Below are 20,135 nucleotides of genomic sequence, written 5' to 3' on the forward strand. Positions count from 1 at the left end.
ATCTGGGTGAGTACTGCACCAAGTCCCACTGGAATGGGGTTCACCGGTAGCTCAGTTTGCCACCCAATGTTGAAAAATGCTATTTTTGTGTTTGTTGTAAGTAAGCATTTTATCCTCTAGTATCCTGTGACCCACACGTCTATGGTGCCTCCTTCCAGGTGAGCACTCTTAGGGGTGATGTTACTGTGGCAAGGTCTGGCATGACCCGGCCACAATGTGTGGCCATGTCTAGAAAGCTCTGGACTTCAGGTGCCTTGGTGGGTGGGTTCGCGCTCTTCATATCAGCCACTTTGGTCAGGCCCGGTGATACTTTGTTTGCATTAAAGACGCAACCGAAAATTGCAGTTCGTTCTTCCTGAATTTACATTTTTTGGCATGTCATTTTAGCCCCTATTGTTGTAGGACTGCAGCCAACCGTCTGTTGGGTTCTTCTTCTGACATACCGTACACTAGTATGTCATCACTGACATACGTAGCGCCAGGTAGGTGTTGCAGGACCTTGCGTATTTCGTTCTGAAAGAACTCGGCCGTCATCGAGATGCCAAAGTTGAGTCTGCGGTATCTACGGAGCCCCAGATTTGATGAAAAGGTTGTAATATACCAGACTCTGTGGCCAGCTTGATCAGGCGGTAGCCTGACCGGAGATCTATCTTGCTGAAGACAGTGGCCCTGGTCAGGTCTACAATCAGCCCATATATCGTTGGTGTTATGTGTCGTTCTCGACCGATGGCCAGGTTGAGAAGCATCATATGCATGCACAGGCACAGAGCGTTTGGTTGTTTTTTTTGTGACGACCTTCAGGGACACTCGTGGAGGGGGCCCAGACGTTTTCTCGATTATGTTCAGGTATTTGAGTTTCCATAGTTCTGCTTTTACTGCTCCTCGCATAGGGAACAGGACTCATCAGTGGCGTACTGCTTTTGGTTCCACCGCAGGATCTATGTGGAGCGTGACAGTACTATTCTTCAAGCAGCTGATTACTCTGAACAGTTTGCCATGTTTCTCCAGCAGCTTGTCGATGACTGGCGCTTGGACGCTGAATGCAAACTGGATACGTTTCCGTTTCTCTGCTGTTCAGCTGTGTTTTTATACCGGTGTCCACGACATATCTTCGGGGGCAACGTATCTCCTTGTGGTACAATACATTGGCTTTGAAAGACCCTTTGACCAGGAGGGACTTCTTGCTGCTGTATGCATCAAGCCAGACTGTTTTGTGTTGTAGCTGGGGTCCATCTGGTATTTTCTGGAATTTGCACAGTGGCATCACGTTCACCATGGCTCCGGTGTCAATCACCATTTGCATTGGCGTGCTAAATAAGAGCACAGTGCATGTTGTGTGCAGACTTGTGTTTGGTGTTATTATTCTTTGTTGGTTCTATGGCTGAGTGTAGGTACACTATTTTGCTCTGTCTCTTTTGGTGCTTTGTTCACCGTTCTGGGGATGACTCATTCTCTGACTGTTCGTCGTCTTCACTGTCGCTTTCACACTGGCTGTGTTCTCGACCAACCGTTCTCGCCTTTCCTTTCCCGCTCTTCTGGTAGCTTGTTCTTGTCGTTCTGGTCTCCTTCCAGTTCGATCTGTGGGGTTCTCGGCGGAAACTGGAGCTAAGGCAGATGGAGGCGAAGTGGTTTACTTTGCCACACTTATGGCATGCTGCTACTAGGGCCAGGCATGGTTCTTCCTTGTTCCAGGCTCCCTGCACCACTTACACGATTCTTATGTTTGTGTCGTGCGTCTGGGTAGGTAGGGGGGACTTCCCTCTTATGTCACCTTGCAAGTTGATTGTGGCGATGCTTGCGGCAGGTTTCTCTGCCTCCATGGAAGATCTGGGATTCTGTCCTCTCCCTCTGTCGCCCCATCTCCAGGATTCTCTCCAGGCGTAGGTTTCTCTCCAATAGAATTTGCCCTCTGGAGCTTGTCGGAAGAAATGCTGTATGTGATCTGGTGTAGGGAATTCGCACCATATGGCCATCTCTCGTACCCTTGTATGCTAATCATCGATTTTCTCTGTGGGGCGTTGTCTTGCCTAGCTTAGCCAAAACCGCTCTTTATGGTGATAAGGGGACACACCCACCACAACTGGTTCTGTTGCTGATCCTTTCGCAATGTGGGCACTCACTGCTCCTCTGCAGTGTGAGCTTGTCGGCTCCCTGCTGTTTTGGGTGGCACCAGCTGTTCTGATGCTGGCCAAGACGTGCATTCTGTGTTGCTACATTTTTTTCTGGGCACGGCCCGCTGGTGATTGAGTTCACAATCCTAATGCTGTTTATTTGTTTAATTTTTGTGAACAGGCTGCCGGCGATGCTGTTGACAATGGCGTTATTCTGTGGAGCGGCCCACTCTTTGACACGGTTCCGTGTAGGCCCACCACCTCATCGCCAAAGTGATCTAGCGCTGTGCCAGGGCCTGCCTGTTTGGGCTGGACGGGCTGCAAGGAGGACACGCACACTGGTGTGGAGTGTAACTGGCGCTGACCCGTTCACATGGGTCGCTGTCCCATTTATTTACTTTGGCACATCATGACATCTGACGGCATGACGCCTCTCGGCCCTGTCCCCTACACCACAGCAATGACACGTGGGTGGGCAGAAGTCACTTTAGATCTATTCTCAACACCTCAGCAATGACACGTGGGTGGGCAGAAGTCACTTTAGATCTATTCTCAACACCTCAGCAATGACACGTGGGTGGGCAGAAGTCACTTTAGATCTATTCTCTACACCACAGCAATGACACGTGGGTGGGCAGAAGTCACTTTAGATCTATTCTCAACACCTCAGCAATGACACGTGGGTGGGCAGAAGTCACTTTAGATCTATTCTCTACACCACAGCAATGACACGTGGGTGGGCAGAAGTCACTTTAGATCTATTCTCTCCACCACAGCAATGACACGTGGGTGGGCAGAAGTCACTTTAGATCTATTCTCTACACCACAGCAATGACACGTGCGTGGGCAGAAGTCACTTGCGCCAGTAAATGTTTCCATTTCCAGCATTGGCTGTAACACACTTTTCAATAGGTTAATAGGTCAACCACCTATCTTGATGTTCTACTCTAATGCCCGTTTATATTTGACCCAAGGTTTTAGCAGGTCGCCCCATGCAGTACAATGGCACTTTAGACTTTTCCAACAACGTTATTATTCCCTCCCAAAATCTTTCTAAGCATTTCTTTTAAAAGGTTGGCTTTTTATCTTCCCTTCTGTGCGTGGGTGTAATTTTAAGGGGGGACAGGGCGTTTGTTTCTCCCAACTTTCATGGCACACTATTTTGTCCCCATTCATTTGGCTGGGGAAACTTTTCTTCAGATGTCATGACCCACCCACCCCCCCAACATGTTAAGCAAAGTTACTCCACTGCTTCTGTGACCCCTATTATCCTTTGCTGAAAAGTCTCTGTTTCTCCCAATAAAGAAGATTGGGACAGGCCAGCACCCCGCCACTCCCCCGGGCTCTCGGTTCCCGCTTTCGGAAGCTACCGCCCCTCGCGCAGACGTCAGTGTGGGTTTAGCCAATGGCGAGCCAGGTACTCGCGTGTTATTGTTTTCGTGCTGGCCGGGGCGCCGCTCTGCTTCCGCCTTCGCTGGCGCGCGATCAGCTTTGGGTGCTGCTGCGGGGTGGCGCCCGCGGGTCTTGCATATCCAGCCGCTGGAGTGTGCGACTGCGGCAGATTGGACTTCCAGAGCCTTCCAAGAGCACGCACGACTCGCCGAGCCTCACGGTCAGTTCCTATACTGATGGGCGGGTCAAATCGGTTCTGTAGCTCGCCGTGTGTGAATGCAGGGGGAGTGTAAGAGGTGTGCTCGCGCTACACGCGTGCTGATCTGTGCAGTGGTTATTGCTTGACGTGGGTCTGTAAGTGCCTAAGGGGTGTGCTTACTTCATGAGTTGGCTTATGCACCGGGGCGTTCAAGCTGCAAATCTGTGTGCATGGGACATGCAGCCTGCATGTGTCTTTTAAACTGTCCCGCCTATTGCCTAATTCGCGTATGGGAGGCACGAGAGCTTCACAAATAAGTGTTGTCGCTCAGGGGACATGCATGCCTCAATGCAGCGTGCCCACGCTCAGGGGACATGCATGCCTCAATGCAACGTGCCACCGCTCAGGGCACATGCATGCCTCAATGCAGTGTGCCCACGCTCAGGGCACATGCATGCCTCAATGCAGTGTGCCCACGGCGTTGGCCCCTGACTCTGTGATTATAATCCAGCCTGGGGATTTTTGAACCTCCCAAAGAGTCACCCACGTTTTCCATAACTATACCATGAAACATTGGGGTTTCTGCTATCATTCAGCTTTGATGGGTTGTACAATTCAGCGACGGCGTCTGCACCTTTCCACTTTTTCAATTTGAAATGGCACTCGAGTCTTTGTGCCCCCTCATGTTGGCAGTTTGACCAAACAGCAACATATTTCTTTATTTAATGCGTGACAATAAGCGTAGGCTTTGCCATAAGCACTTTACGTGCTGCCTTTGCTGGCACACAGCAGCGTTATCTCATCATTGTTTTCTCTGTGGTTTCCTCTGCACCGCAATTTCAGCTAGCCAACAACACTTGCCAAACTCATCCCAGCCAGCCTTGGAAGTTCGCCTCCAGTTCGTTGCAGTGGGTATTGAAATTCGTTGCCAAGCATACATTTACCACCAGAACATTGTCTGGTTTAGGACAGTGCTATTTTATGCATGCATAAAAAGCCTTTTCCATGCATTTTTTTTTCTTTTTTTAAACCCAACGTACAGCTAATGGTGTTTGCTATCATATTCGAATGCTTCAATCACAGGCAGGTCCTACTGTACCCCGCATCTAATTCCTAACAAGGGCGAAATCCGTACCTGGTTCTCTGCATAGTTGTTCTTGAGAGACGTCTCTTGGTTGATAAACTATGCCGAAAGAACAATCCCTTAATACAATGGCAATTTTATAGGGGAAAATATGCCGATCAACTTCTGTTTTTATTGTTTCGGTTTTTTCACAATTTTCATGAAATGGAACATTACAGTAAGTTATCAAAATACAGAAACATCAACAGATCAATCCACCAATACAATCAAAAATGATTCTTTAAAAATCTACATAGTTTTAAGATTGAAGACACATTGTGATCAGATAAGAAATTATAACATAGACCATCGCCTCCTTTAAAATAAATATACATCTTTAATATATTGTTGTCGTTCAATATTAAAAGCGGGTCAATAGATGAGCGAATGTTTGTTTGATTAAATTCTTGAAGGATGTTTCTTAGGCAAAGTTTGAATGCAGTACCCCCTGGGACCACTACCAACAACTATGACTACAAGTGTAAGCAAAACCAACCTTTGGTATAAGTCTGTACCACACAGTTTTGGTAGTGGGGCTGAGTAGCCAGGATTATCTCGAGAGGGAATGTGAGCTGTAATGATGATAAACAGAGGTCTACAATCACATGTGTTCAAATAAACTCTTACGCTCAAGGTTTCTTGGTTAAAAATACTTATTAATTAACCATTCAATTCTAAAACATTCAAGGCAATTATATCATACACTTAAATACCAATTCAGAAATACTGTTTAAGAGGGGTAAAGGGTAAAGATTATTAGTACATGAGAGGTCACAATATTCTTTAGACGGTGCAAATATTTAGAGTTCACCAGAAGAGTTATTTCAATTCAATATGCTAGGCCAAAGTCAATGGGCTAAAGTTTTGGATAGGATAAAGCGGTTCGGGTAGTTAAACGGAAAAGTCTCTGCAAATGTTCTAAGGAATAGCTTGTAGCAAGAAGAATCATATGTTAAGTCACAAGCTGATTGGGCCTGTGAGTTGGGAAAGTTCCAAGCACTTTCACCGTGAGGGGTAAGTACTCTTTCTGGTTTTACAGTACCTTACAAATGAAGAAAAAGGGGCAGCTGATGACTTCTGTTCCTGGACCTCAGTCGTGGGGACAAGAGGGAGGACGTCGGGGGACACCTGCACTGCACTGGGACTGGTCAAAAAGCTCACAACCAGCAAATCTATTCTGGTAGCTGTAAGTCAAGCACACAAACTGGTGCCCTCTCCCTGGTTATTTGGTGTCCTGCAGCACTCTGAGGAAAATACAACCAGCTCTGAGATATGGTGTCCAGGTGGCTTATGGTCGAGTTGATTAGTCCCACCAACTCAAAGGGAGAAGTTGTCCTTGCGGGGCTTCTCTTTTGAGGTGAACTTGGAGATTCAGACCTGCAGCAGGGCTTCACCGGTCAAACCAATAATCTAGGAGTCGCAGCAGCCGTCCTCTTCAAGCTCGTCTCTGGTTCTTTCGTTCCAGTGGTCGACTCTGCATTCCAAGCCAAGAGACTGTCCTTTTATTCAGTTTTCTCACATTCATTTCATTCTATCTGTGACTCACCCAGCAGGGTGGCTGTCCTTTCCGGACAGTCAGCCATCCAATCACCACAGAGTGCATTTGGGTCTTATAGGGGAATTTGGTATGTGTCAAAGACCCATGACTTTTCTTTCCCAAAACGCCTACAATTGAGTTTAAGACATCATCCAATATGTACACGATTGTCTGACGCCTTCCTCATTTTGCTTTCTCTACCACCATGTTTTATGATTGCTGCATTCCTGACCTTTAGTGCTCACCCCAGCAACATGAAACGGGCCTACATCTTATCTGATCGCCAGCCCCACAATCAAGGCAGGAACCTTCTGTACCTTTCTATATGCAGTTTAGATTTGGCTCTTTCATTTAATGGCAGCTAAATGCTGCGGTAAGGTGTTTTCGGTTCACTGTCCTCTATAATATCTGTTTATTTTTAATGGGTGTATGCAGTGCGTCTGTATATGGGGATGGCATAAATATGGAGATGAGTGGTGCCTCTACGTTAGCCCACAGAGATATTTATCTGGTAAAGTACAATTCTTCTCCTAATTGTTGTATGTATGAGTTTGGCACGGCCCAAAATGGAGGGGAGCTGGGAGCCATTTAGCTCCTGGCTGGAGCCTACAAGAGCCTTGCTAACTTGATACATAACAGCTACCATGAGGTATGTTAGTTGCCTAAGCCAATTTACGGTGAGCAAATACACCCATGTGAATTTAACTGTGCATTTGGGACAATTTACAAATAAAACTTGTGACACATCTATACAAGATTTTACAGCGTAAGGGGTCATAAATTATGGATCAAATGATAATTTAGCATCTTATGTGAAAGCTAGATTTGGTAACCGCTATGTCCTAGATCCTCATTAACCAGTGGTAGCTCTTGGACACTAGCTAATGTTGAATACCCAAGAGCTGCTTTTTAGGTCCTGCTTATGCAGTCTTAATTCTGATCCCTGGTTTGGCATTACACAACTGTTTTTATTCTCTGATTAAAACTACTGGAAACATGTCTGTATGAGCACTCCCTAGATCGCCAGACCAACCCTTAGCTAGACAACCACACATCCAATAAGGCTTCTCCTCGGCAAACATTACTCCTACCTTTTACCCGCCAACCCAACATTCCAAAACTAGGCATAATTAACAACTGATCTGCCTCAACAGTGTTGTTAATATCCCTTGTCCCCGTCCTTGGTGTTAAATAGATCTAGATCATAGATGAATATTCCTACATCTTGGATATGCCACCCCTCTTATCAATATCTGCACCATAATGATAGTAAACCTTGTAGAAATGCTGTCGTCGTCTTCACAAAGAAACCACAGTGCATTCTCCCTACCTACCACACCTTTGGATCAACGTCTTCTCTAAATACAAACAAATTCATATCCCTGCGGTTGGTAAGACTAGTGACATTAGAGAAACCGCAGTAAAAATACAGACTGGCATTCAGTGTACAAAAGCAAAGGGATAGATTGTCGGACCAGAGGGATAAATTTAAAGGCTTGAATGCTAACTAGAGTGTTTTCACATAGAGAGCCATCTTCGTGGCTGTGTCTAAAATGTAATATTTGACTTGTCTGACGGTATAACCCCATCCCCCCCTCCGCTTGCGCATCAACTCAGAAGGATCTTTTGTGGATCGACGATGCCATCGCGCACCAGTTCAAGAATTTATAATCGACATGAACTACCTAGGTTTTGACTAATGTATAGGTGGCACGATACACACAATGATGGGACCACATTAGACCTGATTTTCACATTCATTATCGGCCATAGAACTTTCACTCAACCATTCTGTTTATATCACAAGTTCATCACATGAACTATACCATTTCCAGGAGGACTCCACAAGACAAACATTCTTATAACCAACCGCAAAATGTGCATTATCCATTGGATGGTGATTGACTCCTGACGAGTAAGAAATGGTGTGCTGTGTGCTTACGAAGAATTGAGGTTGCAAGCAACTTTTTGTGCTTTGCAAGTAGCTTGCAACTTGACATCTTTACACCTACCTGTGTCACAATTTCACCTACTATAAATATTCTATTACCGCTTTTGCCAATGCCATCATCGGCTCAATCTGCCTTGAACAGGAATGTGCCTCTCCCAGAACCAATACCGTGATACGCCTACGTCACTTCAGTTGTACTGCACGGGGGCTCTTAGGGAAAATCATGAGTTACTGTGATTTTGCCGAATCAATCCCTTTTAAAAGGGGCGAGTGGTATGCCTGGCTCCTATCCTATACACAACAAATGGGCATGGGAACCAAAGCACGAACTACAAAGAAAGACTACGACGTCTAATACATTCACAACATTTTTAATGAATACAATGCCATAGTACATGGCGTGTTAACGACTGTAGTACATGACATATTTACAAGGGTGTGGTTAGTAAGTGTGTATGCGTAAGCAAATAACCTGCATGAATGCAGCCTAAACCTCAATGACACACAGTATCTATTCTTAGGACAACCAATGTGTCCTTAACAGGACACATAAAACATGTAAAGTCAATACGTACAGCCTATATATTGAAGTCAAGCAACAAACAAGCCTAGAACAGCCTAACGAGTAACAAATGGCGTGTCTGCAGAGAACTGGTATTAGTGACCTTTATGCGTAACTAGTAGCTTTCAACTTGAAATTGTGCTTCGGTTGGAAGCGCACCCAGTTTTAGTTCGGCATCATGTCGCCACTATGATGGGACGGCAAGTCGGTATGGTGAGCAGTTGTGTAGCAGTATTGCTGTTTCTTCCTGTATTAGTCCCAGCCCACTCTGATTAGGCTCTGTAGTTGGAACATACATCAATGGTGTAGTATGCTGAATTAAGCCTTCGCAATAAGGTCTGTTTAATTTTGTTTTCCTTATACTTGTAAGGCTATATAGTCCCTTACACTCTCATTCTTACAGATTATTTTATTGTTTTGTTTACACATGCTAACATAGAAGAACGTGGGGAAACGGGATGTTCTGGCAAAACGGAATACATTTTTGGAATTGTGTTCTGGAATGACTTTAGAAACTATTGTGAAATTAAGCCAATAGGACCTAGTTAGGGCAATGAATGCTATTTGTGACTGCTGTAAATGTTTTGCATTTGTTTAATCCCCCCGACCCCTAGAGAGCGTCTCTTAGCATGTGTTCTTTCCCCATTACAGTGTGTGTCTGTGAAATTAATTAGCAATCTATGTCCCTGCGATCCATCTGTAATATTTTGGCATTTCTGTTGTCTGTGTGTCCAACGTTTTAAGGATTTGGCAATCCGTTCAAACATTACTCCTTTGCATCACAATTTCCACCCTCCACACCCCCATCGCCTTCACGGACAGTAGAAAACAATTAGGAATTGGCAGACTATTTTGGAACCATCTGCACTCAATTTCTGTGGTAGGATTGCAAACCTGTAGCTGTACTGCTGCATCAGCCAGAGCTGTAGCTCTTTCATGAATGTATGTGTGAATCCACTTAAATAATGTTTTTATTTTTTAATAAAATATAGATTTGGTTTCAGGTTATCCAATAAACAGCCATCAGATTTGAGAAAGATGCTTAAACTGTATTTAAGCTGTGACTGCACTACTGCTAATGTGTGTTCAATTCACCAATCTTGCTTTTCCAGTTCCTGTTCCGTTCAAAGTTCTCTCATGTACTATTACATCTAGTACAACTCCCCGAAGTATCCAGAAAGTATTCCTTCAGTTTAGCCGGCGTGTAGTAAGATTAGTGTAAGTATTGAAAGTGAATTCATTTCAACTTCGCATTGATGGCTCCCTTGCTAGTCATCTCGCAACAGTATTTCCACATTTCTTCTGAGAAACTGCGTATTTCACTGGAATCTGATTTAAGCCACCAAGACTAACTGCGGGTAATATTTCGATAATTTACCAAGTCTTTTATAAAATTGAGAGTAAAATAAATGGTAAAAGTTATAAAGAATTATTCCCAATTCGAGTATGTACCGTAAGGTTGTGGCTCGCAAAATCTACTAGCCCACTTGCATTGGCCAGGAGAATTTATGAAGTGCGAGTAACATTTGCATGGTACTTGATCTTGCTGGCGAGCATGTGGATATTTGAAACTTTTATTTAACATTTCTGCAAAGAGGAATTGGCAAATAAAAATAGTATTGTGCATGACTGGCCTTTTGGGTGGCAGCATTACAACAAAAATGAAGTGTGCTTAATGTGACCTGCACCATTTCACAGGAGGCGCCTGCAAATCCTCTCCTTTTAGAGCCCTCTGTTCTGCCTCCTCCAGTTCTCTTTGGGTGAGCTGTTTTTCTAAACAGAGGTTTGTCGGTAGATCCTTATCCTCTGCAGTTGCCTCGTTCTGGAACAGCCTCCCTGTGTCTCTGTCTTGTGCCGGGCCGCCTTAATTCCGGAAACTCCTCAAGTTCTTCTCTTCTCCCTGCTCAGTTCGCTGACTGGTCGCCTGGTATACCTCCAGAGTCTCACTGGTCCCAGGCCTCCCCAGCCAGTCTGAACTTTCCTCATGGCTTTTGTGCTCTGCTTGGCACTACTATAATATGTTCCATGAGAGGGGCAACAACTCTGCACTTAACCCAGGCCCCTGCTGGACGGGGTGCATTTGTCCCTGCGTCCCACACCTTTGCAGAGGAACCGGACATTTAGGCATGGTGACGTGAGACGTACAACAGTTTTGAAATGGGGCGTAAGCGTCTAATGATGTCAGTGTTGTGGGCGGGTGAGCTGAATTAGTGCCGCGAGGGCCCTTGAACTTAGGGCGATGGATCAACGGATAAGATTAGCACAAGATGGCGGTACCCTGCTCGTAGTTTTCGCATCTTAAAGTGTAAAAACCTCAGGTACGTTGAAATATGCATGGAAATGCATGACCGTTCGATTGGGCCAATAACATTCCTGACCAAACTACTCCTTTTAATTTTGAGCCCTAAATCAAAACCTCCAAGTTGTCTCGGAAATTTGTCAGTCCCTTATGCGTGGCTGCTATGTAAAATAATTCTTAATTGCATTAACCCATACACTTATGCTGCTAAATATTCACCCAGTTAGCTAGTGTACAACAGTGAAACCTTTGGTGCTATCAGTCTAAGACTGCGGGGGTGAGAGGGCACCCTAAATCTGCACTCAAGTCACCACATATATATTACTGATCTATTTTGTGATGTGTTAGAGATGAGGCAGTGCATTTCCCCATCATATTTATCACAACACGAGTAGTAATTGGTGTAAGTAATGTGATGTGATGGATACTGAAAGCCCATGGAATAAGGGTTGGGTGTAGTCTTTAAACACTACGTTTGCACTCATCACAACCCCCACTCCCGCCCATGCACTATGCCCCTTACTTACCTCTCCATGCATGCATGTCCAGGGTACACAGCTGTTCCTACGTTCCCCAGCCTGTATACTGTGTCCTCACAAATGGGATCTCTACCCATAGGATTCAGTGGCACCTGTGATTTTTTACCATTTAATTAAATGGAGGGAGGTTTTCCAAAAAAAAGGCTGTGCATCACAAAATAAGGCTCAACCATTAACTGGGTTCGGATCTTACCTAAGCATGCATGGGGGGCAGGGGGCCTCTACAAACAATGACCTGTGGCTTCCTGTAAGATGCTCACTTTTTTAAATTAAACTTCAGTCTATAATATGGGAATATATACAGAGCTGAAAGTTCCCCCTTCTCCTTCAACATATCCAATGTTCTTAACATCCCATTGGGGAAGAGTTCCCCCAAGTGTCACTCCCAACCTCTTCATCAGGGTTACAAACCCTGCCTCGCTGGTAATAGGAATCCTTGTGATGTGCATCACAGGGAGTTTAAGGGAGTACAGAACCCCCACTAGTCTTGTTTTCTATGGGAGTACAGGCTATACAGGTTACGTCCCCAAAATTCATGCCTTTTGTACTCTATCCGGTGATGTAAGGATGACTGATCGCAGCAGGGTCGGTGATGCAATTGCCATCTCTACCTCCAAGTCTCTTCTGTCCCCCTGCTTTTCATACCAATAACAGAGAAACCCCGATTGTGCCACATTATAGTAGGTTTCGAATTCGGGTAGTGCCAACCCCCCTCCTATATAGGCGCTTCTAGCTTGTCCCAGGACACCCTGGCTTGTTTACCCACCCATATGAACTGTAATATCGCTGATTTCAGGTCTCTGAAGTATTCCCCCCAATACCACTATTGGGGCATTCAAAAGGACGTACAGAAACCTAGGGAGTAACGTCGTTTTAATGACGGATATCCGGTCATATAGATTAAGTGGAAGGTTCTTACATCTAGACGTGGCCTCTTTCGCCTGCTCCAGGACCCTCATATAGTTGCTGTTTTACACCACTTTGTTGTCCCTAGCCATGTTTATTGCCAGGTAGCAGGTTTGGACCAAATGCCATAGGACTCCACCCGTCCTGGTACCTCTCAACCCCCTCTGTTAATAGGGGGGGAAAAGGACCGATTTAGAAGTGTTTACCTTTAGCTCCGAAAGTTCCCCAAATTGATGCACATCCCTCATAATTGGGTCGAGGTTAGTAGTGGGATCCTTAATGAATAACACAATCGTCTGCATAAAATGATATCACTACCCTGTAGGTATGCAGTTGGACGCCGCAGTGTAAGTGCAATTCCCTTATTCTTTCTGCTAGTGGCTCTATTGCCAGGGCGAACAGCAATGGTGCGAGGGGGTACCCCTGTCATGTTCCCCTTTCCAATACTATAGTCAGCGTTAACTGACAATTCACCCGTATCTTGGGACCATGGCTTCATACTGCATATGAAATGAAACGGCCACTCAACCAAGTCAAGCGCTTTAGTGGCGTCAAGTAGGGCTGCCACTATTCAATCCTCTTTTTGCACTGCTGCAATCGACTCAAACATTCTCCTGAGTCCACATGAGGTTGAGCGTCCCGGGATAAAACCCGCCTGATGTGCCCTCACCATCGAAAGTCGGGACGCTAGGATTTTTGCTAAGATTTTATTGTCTATGTTTAGAAGCAAAATTGGGCGATAGGAGCAATCATTACAGGGCTTATCCGGCTTTAATACACCACTAGCATTTCCTCCCTCAGCGAGCAGAAGCCCCTCTACCAGGCAGTGTTGAAACATCTCCAGCAGGCGGGGGGCAAGCCTGTCAGCGTAATGAATGTAGAATTACGCCGTAAACCTGTCAGGCCCTGTCGACTCTTGCTTTCAACACTTCCGCCAGTGTCAATGGGCGGCCTAGTTCCCTTTGGTCGTCCGTGCACCAATGTAGAGCTACCTGGTCTAGATACGCATTCCTATCTCGGGCTGGGAGGCCTGGGTTTGGGAGGAATAGAATTAATTGTGAAACCCGAATAACTGCCATAGTATCTTTGTCCTCAAACCAATCCACCCCTTGCTCATCCATTATCGCTGGGAATCTACTGCTAAGGTTATCCATCTTAGTTGCTCCAGCCAATGTCCGTCCCGGGGCCTGCCCCTCCTCGTATTGGTGTATCGCCACCTGGCCCCCAATATATTAGCCTCCCGAAACAGTGTCTGTCAGGCCTTTGCTTTTGAATCGCCAGGGGAGCTTTCCCTTCACCCGGCACAACAGCTCAACAACCAACAACACGGGAGAATGGTCTTGAGAGGGTGCGAGCGAGGTTTCCGACTTCCCTCACATGTTCCAGCAGTGACTGTGACACCAGAAAAAAGTCCAGCTGTGACACAGAGTTATGGGGCGCAGAGTGGCATGTATATTGCCGCTCATTCTGGTTTCTGACCCTCTCAACATCTTCATCCTCCCATGTCAGAACCATGCCCTGCAGCCTGCTTGTCCCTCCCACCCCCCCTGTCTCGTGGCCATCCCCTGTTCGTTCAAATGCGGGGCTCATAACTGCATTGAAGTCGCCGGCCCAAATTATCTCACCCAGTGGCAACTTCCCCCAACTGCTCATTTATCCAATCCAGTGTGTCTACCGTATCCTGATTTGGACCATAATAATTAACTAGCGTGTATAATTTTCCCTGGATAGTGTCCTGGACCCCAAGAGCCATACCCTCCCTATCCTTGACAACATTGGTCTGGTGAAACCTGGCAGAGAGCTATGTATAAGGGTGCCTACACCCCTTACATACGAGGAATATGATGAGAATATCTATGGCAGCCCCAGTTATTCCCAAATTTAGACTCCACCTCTGGTGTTAAATGGGTCTCTTGTAAGAATGCAATCCCAACCTGATGCGGCTGCATATACAGCAAGACCTTCCGACACTTTGATGGAAGGTTTTTAGCCCCCTGATGTTCCATGTAATAAAACTAAGCATTGCCATTGCCCTCTGTAAGAAAGTGGGTGTCTCCAGGAGTATAATCTCTCGGATCAGTTATCCCACCTGCTTCCTATCGTTCACACCTTGTAAACTCCATACAATATGTATGTGGTATGGTACTCATACCAACGGTCTTTGGATTGTGCTGCCTGGGGCCCACGCATTTTGTAAACCGTGTAGTATTTGTACCAGTCTACCCGCCCACCCCCACAGACAACCCCAATTTGTTAGTGCACTGCAGCCCCACCCCCTCTGTCCAACCCCAACACCCCTAATTTGTCACGTTCCTGGCGTACCCCTCACTGTGCTGATTTCCCCCTCCAACTCATCAGCTGTATTTTCCCCTCCCATCCCCCCTTATCTCACACATAACTTGAGCTTTCGCTTGAGGGCCAGGCAGATGTTCCTGCCCTCCCATCACACCTATATAATTTGTGGTTGCTACCCGACACTCTTGGGTTCAAACATTGTTCAGTTTCCAGTGTCATACTTTATTAAAGGATATGTGTCTCCGGGCGTGCATTCACCCGTTGTTCCCCCATTTGCCAGGGGTTTCATGGTAGCGGTTCCAGAAAGGCAGTGGCTTCCTTCGGAGTCTGAAAAAAGAATGCTCGCCTTTCGTGTTCTAAGCGCCGTTTAGCCGGGAACAGCATGGCATATCAAATATCCCTGTCACAGAGACCGCCTTACTTGAGTTAAAATCACAACTTCTGGAACGAATGGACAAAGACTCTGCTTCCATGCGTATGCTCCTATACCTGTAAGCCGCGTTTGATTTGGTAGATGATGCGATTTTGGCTGACTGGCTAGGGGAAGTAGCTACTTTTTCCCCGTAGGCAGCTCAATGGACCATTTCTTTTCTACATAAATCAGCCGTGTCTTTATAGAGGAGGCAGAAGCTGACCCTATATTAGTGTCCTTTGGAGTCCCTCAGGGGGGGCCTGTTTGTCTCCCTGTATCTGCAACGTCTTTACTACCCCGTTCTTTGACACCTTAGAACGGGAGGGAGTGTTGTTTACCAACTATGCCGACGACATTCAGTGTGTTGCACTATTGCAGGCTCCCAGTCTTCTGACGAGGAGGAACTGAATAGAGTTCATTCTCTAGTAGAAAATTGGAGGATTGAAAATAATCTCGCCCTTAACAGGGAAAACAATGAATTAATGATGGTTGGCACGCAATCTATGATCGCAAAGCTAGTACCACTTTATCATGAATTCCACCTAGGCGATGTGATTATTAAGCCACAGAACACAGTAAAAACTTTGGGCATGGTATTGGATCAGCACTTGGATATGAAAGCTCATGTGGGAAGCCTAGTCTCCTCGGTGGTCTATTTCATAAAACTACTTGCTCACCATCGCCCCTTCATCTCTCAGGGAAATGCCGAAACCCTAGATAGAGCCATTATGGGATCGAAGCTGGACTATTGAGGCAGCCTTCTTATAGGAACCAGTAAAAATGCCATTAATGGACTCCAAGTGGTGCAAAATAGAATAGTGACTGGACTAACCCGCTGCAACCATGTATCGCAAGCAAGGAGGTCATTGCACTGGCTCCCTGTAGCCTCTTGAATTCTTTTTCGGCTATTGACAATAACCGTGAAATGCAGCTTAGCCTTAATGCCTAAGTATCTACAAGATTTGATTTCTAATAAGATAAATAGCTGATGCCTTAGGTCCAGCTTCCAGAACCTAATGACTTATATCCAGAAGCAAGTCTAAGAAGATGGAAAATGTAGCCTTTTTTCTATAGCAGCCCCTATGCCCTGGAATGCTTGACCCCGGCACCCCCCCACCCTAGATCTTCGGGATCAAGTGTTGCTTACCAGCTGTAAGAAAAAACTGAAGACCTGGCTATTCTCGTAGTCCCTGTGCTGAACTTGCCCACTTTGTTTCGCTTCTTAATTGGGGACCCTCTTTGTTTGTTTACATCTGCGCCCTAATGCCCAAGGGTCCATGGATGCGCTATATAAATATCGTAAAGTAGCTCTTTCTTGACTTCGGTGTATGTCCTCCTGGTAGCTTGTACCTTGTCCGTAAAGAGTCTGATCGTATCTCCTTTGTAGGATACCGCCCCCTTCTCTCAGGCTTTGCGAAGAGCCGTGTCCCTGTCCCGATAATTTAACATGCGGGCTATAATCGGATGAGGTGGCGCTCCTGAGATCAGCCTCCTCCAACTAGGTATCCGGTGTGCCCTCTCTACTATGTACATCAATGAGAATTCTCCGGTTCCAGCGCCTCCCGCAGCATCTCCTCCACAAGTGGTTCCAGGTTTCTTTGCTCCACCGACTCCGGAACTCTGATTATTCTTGGATTGTTCCTTTTGTGATCTAGATTCCAAGTCATCTTGCTTGTCGGTAAGCTCCTTTAACGCCCGCGGTACCAGCGCCATGTCCCTGGCAAACGTTGCTGACCCGTCCTCCACACCGGACACACTCCCCTCAACTTGATCCAATCGTTCTGCGTGTTCCAGGCAGACCTGCATGTAGTTGACCTTGCAAGTGAGGGTATCCGTTTTCCCGTCCACGGACTGTATGCTGGTTTGCAGCTGATTAAACATTACCATGATGTCCTGGAACTTTCCCGTCGGATCTTGGGGCGCTGCTTGGATCTGCGTATTTGGGGGGTTCCTCCATTGATTTGTTAGTTTTTGTCTGAGAGGGTGTGTCGTAGTGCAGTTTGGATTGCTGCTTATTCCCTTTGCTGGACTTTGACATCGCCACCGCTCTTGAGCCTACATGAGCGTGGGGTGGCGCTGCGTTATATTTAGCTTTCCGTCCTAGGGTGTGCCCTAACCTGCTTCCGCCGAACGTTCTCCTGTTCAAGCTCCTGTAGCCCCCACCGGTCAAGCATCACAGCTTGTTGTCCAAAGTTATGTAACAGCGGGAGATGTACCTCGCAGATATCGTGGGGGCAGTGTTGTGCTCTGTTGTGCCTACTGCTCCACCGATCTGGCAGTTTTTCCCACTCCAACGTTCTCTGGGTAAACCCGATTCCAGGGACAATCTGAATCCAGGCAAGCTCTTTGTGTGCGTGTGTCCCACCTTGTTGGGGGATGCTTGGCCCAGTTGGCATGACCTATTGTGATCTTTCGTGGGTCTCCATGGTCTGCACTCCTTTTCCCCCTGATCAGATCACTGCCTCCCCTTCGGTGTATTGGACACAGGAGCTCTCCATGGGCGGTGTCTTTTCACTACTGACCAGAGACATGTAATAGAGGGAGGAGTACCCCGTAGATAATAAAATGCATTGTTTAGTCTGAAGTTGTGTCTCCTATTTCCACCAGTCTGGCCGTTTATTCCACACTCCGTCTCTGTGGAGTCCCATTTCCGGAAACTGTCTGGAACCAGACCGGCTCCTTTAGTATTCAAGTGTCCCATGTTTTATGGAGATGCTGGATCCAGTTGATGTGTCCTATTGTGGTTGTCACAAGTCTTTCAGGGGCTGCTCTCCATTGCCCTCGCTCCGATCAGTGCCTCCCTTTTTGATGTGGCGAGTGCAGGGGCTCCCCGCGAATGATGTTTCACGTGGGCAAGTTTCCGTTGTCTCTTGCGCTCCCCTACCCACCTCTTTGTCTCATACATGGACTGTCCCCACGGGAACCATCGCATATCAGGACTGAGTCTGATGTTCTCCTTTATGTATACCAATGTTCAGCGTGTTAGGGTGACCTCTGATTCAGGTATTGGAAGATTCAGGTATTGGAAGCCGTGTCAGCCAGAGGGTTTGCCAATATATGAACTCCCAACTTTCCCCCACCCCTTGAGTCTCCGTGCCGTATCTCTGACCGCTGTGCTGGCAGGCGGTTCCCGCCCTGCCAGCACCGTGGGTCTCACTCCTCACCTCTCAATATGTAAGTCTGTTGTGTCGCCGCTGGGCTGGGGGACTTCCAGCTCTCTTCCCCAGCTGGCAGAGTTTTGCTGGGCAGTGCAGTCACTGGGCTGAGATCAACCTCGGTTCAGGCTCCTTCCTGGCTCGCACTTCACCACACATTAATAACCCCTATCCGGTCCAAGCACTGAGCAGGGTCGAGGTTCACTGGGCTCTCACACCGGCCATATGTTTATCCCCAGTAGATTATGAAGGGCTATCCTTGATAGTGTTTCGGCGCTGTTGAGACGGTTTCCTTCCTGTTTACACCGACGTGCGTGTTCGGATGTCTTCAGTGTATTGTGCCAGTGGAATCATCTACCCATGGGTCCTTCTTCCAATGTCTCTCTTCACGGTGCGTGCACACACCAGGTTCAGTCCCGGGGAGGGGGGCGGGGTCGCGGAGTGGTGGGGAGGGGGGAGTTTGCGCGGGCGGGCGGGTGGGGAGGAGCGGGCGTGGTGGGGTGGTTACGCTGTTCTCCACTACGGAGTACCCCCGATGGTCTGGCGAGAGGTGGACTCCGTGCCAGTCCTGTGGGTTCTTCCATCCGATCGATGACTAACACTAGCAGGGGATCTTCTCCCTCTGCTGCCCCTCACCTCCAGAGTTCTTGGTTTCTTCACAGCTGCTCCCCGCTATAGTCAGTTCTGTGTGTGTGTGTAGCACAGTCCGGTTCTCACTACGAGGAGTCTTTTTCCACCGTTCTACCGCGTCCCTCTGCATGTGGTTCACTCCCACAGGTTGTGGTTCTGCTGGACTTTCCGGTCTTCTCCTCCTCGACCTTTGGGTTTCCTCTGGTGATGCACCACCAGCAGAGCTGGCAGGTGCCCACGAAACTCCACACGTTGCTGGTCCCCACAGCAGCACCTCCCTGCACCAGGACCGGGTGCACGCTGGAATTCTGTGCTCAGAGTTGGCTCCTCCTCCTTCGACTCTGCGTACTCGCTTCGCTGGGGCCTCCACGTGTTCCCCCGAAGTCAGACTTCCCCAGCAGAGATTTACATCCAATGCTGCCTCAGAACACTAGTTTTCGTCAGGGAATCCTCTGGATGATCACCGGATTTATGTAGGTGTGCAGGATCTCACAGGCCTGCGGCTATCTTGGCTGGGCTCCCTATTGCCCCCGTCTAAGCTGCTCACTTTCTTTGTGCTGGAGGAGGGTACTACTTTGCATCATCGTGGCCTCCAGGGTCTACGTTCTCAACAAACGTCCCCTTAACCCAGATGTGTGGGGGGCTCCTCGAATATTGTGAAATGTCTGCTCTTGGTGAGTTATACTTTCATTTTTATATAGTGCAAGATCTCCAGAACTGGAAACTCGCAGCAGTTTACTTGGTTTGTTACAGGTATCGCTTGCAGGGAAATGGTCTGGGGTTGCATCGGGATATTGCACATGCCCCATCTCTGGTGGAAAAAAGAAAAGCCAAGATGGCTGCCCCATGGAAACAGAAAAGGAAATAAGTAACTTTTCTGTTTTTACGTTAGAGAAGCAGCGCAGGAAGATGAGGTCCATCATGCGACCAGTTAAGTCTGGGGGGTGGGGGAGTGTGGATGCGGGGGAGGAGTAGGATGTGTGGCCAGAGTGGTTGGGTGAGTAGGGACAATTGTCATGGGGTG

At 47.2% G+C, this 20,135-nt stretch overlaps 1 protein-coding gene across 2 annotated transcripts in view; it reads left to right on the plus strand.

Annotated features, from left to right (window-relative positions):
• Positions 1-3,500: 3,500 nt before the first annotated feature.
• Positions 3,501-20,135, plus strand: part of ADISSP (adipose secreted signaling protein) — a 627,791-nt gene continuing 611,156 nt past the window's right edge. The window contains exon 1 of one of the 2 annotated variants that reach the window (XM_069632259.1): positions 3,501-3,723. The gene's annotated coding sequence lies outside the window, so the exon portion shown is untranslated. The remainder of the gene's footprint in view (positions 3,724-20,135) is intronic. The other variant, XM_069632260.1, reaches the window with a different exon arrangement.

This window comes from Ambystoma mexicanum, chromosome 6q, assembly GCF_040938575.1.
Source record: "Ambystoma mexicanum isolate Mex_15411 chromosome 6q, UKY_AmexF1_1, whole genome shotgun sequence".
In the NCBI taxonomy this organism is placed as follows: Eukaryota; Metazoa; Chordata; class Amphibia; order Caudata; family Ambystomatidae; genus Ambystoma; species Ambystoma mexicanum.